The sequence below is a fragment of the Notothenia coriiceps genome, unplaced genomic scaffold (assembly GCF_000735185.1).
Source record: "Notothenia coriiceps isolate Sejong01 unplaced genomic scaffold, NC01 NC01_scaffold00023680, whole genome shotgun sequence".
Taxonomy (NCBI): domain Eukaryota; kingdom Metazoa; phylum Chordata; class Actinopteri; order Perciformes; family Nototheniidae; genus Notothenia; species Notothenia coriiceps.
In genome coordinates, this window is record NW_011356381.1 from 36 (window position 1) to 1,811 (window position 1,776).

The following is a 1,776-nucleotide window of genomic DNA, read 5'->3' on the forward strand; positions in this document are numbered from 1 at the left end:
AACATTAAATAATCAGTCGCATTAATATCTTATGGCTCTATCTGCAGCTTCTCCACAGTCATTTCTTATGATTACATTTTTCCAAAAGCGAAAAGTGCAGAAGGAAACATTGAAACTCAGTTTGCTGCTCAGTGATGCTAGTTCAAAAGATTTCCGAAATTAAATCCACCAAGGGCCTGATTTGGCCCCCGGTCCTTGAGTTTGACACATGTGGTCTAAACGAATATTTACAATATTACAAATAAAGAACACAAACTAAACAAGCTTACTTTGAGCTGTTCATAAAGCATGTCCATGGAGGTGGGCTCGGGCAGCAGAGGGGTTCTGCTGCGGTTCTTCTCCAGACGGGCCAACGGGATCCAGTGGAGCGGGGGGTCACGAAGGCTTTAAGCGGTGTGGAAAAGAGGGGGTGAAAAAAATTAAATCACAAGGAACTACCAATAAAAAACTCAGGTCGAATAACTGTGCCTGTGCCTCACGTCAAATGTAATAGACGTTGCTTTCAAAAGACATTCGGACACTCATTACAGACACACATTTCTTTAAAAGCCTGTTGCCTTGACTCCTCTCTTTCGAGTCCCTTAAGCTTTGACATGCTCAGTATGAGTCAGAGCAGCTCAGTGGTGAGTTGGAGTCCGTCCTTCAGACAGAAGCCTGATGTTAAAGCCTTCTTTGAAGCTGGGTGCTCTTTGTATGAGTCAAAATAAAAGGGTGTAACAAAGTACTCTTCCTCACCTTGGAGGGGTTGGAAACTCCTTCATGGTCACCAGTAGGACGTTGCCCTGCCGGTCTTTCAGAGGCTCATAATAAACCTGGCCCAGGTCCATAGTTCCCAGAGAAGACTGAAGGCAGAGGAAGGTAGAACAGAAAGGTGAGGATGAATACATATGAGGGATTAATGCACTGAAACACAACACAGGTTTGTAGATAGGGACGCGAGGCAGCGGTGAGGAGAAGAGATGTTAAGAAGTCATTCAAAAGCAATTAACCCACTGTGATGCCTCTCACTGAGCGGATGGACTTCCTACCTGCAGCTGGGAAACAGCTCTTAAGATGTTGTGCCTGTTCTGGAGGAGGGAGGAGGGGGAGGAGTGGGCGAAGGCGAGGGCCTGCTGTAGCCACGGCACCTGCTGCCACGCACACGATAACTGTTGGAGAAAATACAAATCATAATTAAATGTAACTGGGATTCACAAAGAAAAATTACATAGCCTGACTTTAAAGGTCCCATGTTATACTGTTTTTCATCAATATATTATAGCTCTCAGATATACACAGAGCCTGTCTCTGATTGGCTGAAACACCAAACAGATCATTGCAGCATTACCCATAATCCCCTCTGTTTCAGCCCTGTTTCCAAAGTGCTGATTCTCTGTCTGTTACTTTAGATGAAAATAAGGAGGTGATAAGGGGGGAGGGGGTTACCTTGGTTGCTGATTGGCTAATGGTTACACAAGCCAAAACATCGTTATGACATCATAAAGTGGCCAAAATCTGATCAGCTCATTTTCAGACAGGTTTTTATAGAAATGGATCAGGACAAAAAGAGAGAGAATCTTTGTTCCTGAAACTTTCAGAGTCTCTTTCCACAGAGGGGACACATGTTGATGTAGAAGAGACATGAAGAAGAGGGGACACATGTTGATGTAGAAGAGACATGAAGAAGAGGGGACACATGTTGATGTAGAAGAGACATGAAGAAGAGGGGACACATGTTGATGTAGAAGAGACATGGAGAAGAGGGGACACATGTTGATGTAGAAGAGACATGAAGAA

General features: G+C 44.1%; 1 long non-coding RNA gene across 1 annotated transcript; it reads right to left on the reverse strand.

Annotated features, from left to right (window-relative positions):
- Positions 1–268: 268 nt before the first annotated feature.
- Positions 269–1,148, reverse strand: LOC104954726 (uncharacterized). The gene is made up of 3 exons (XR_799367.1): positions 1,029–1,148; positions 736–842; positions 269–384 (listed from the first exon to the last, which is right to left on the reverse strand). It is a non-coding gene; the product is annotated as an uncharacterized lncRNA (long non-coding RNA).
- Between the last annotated feature and the right edge of the window lie 628 nt (positions 1,149–1,776).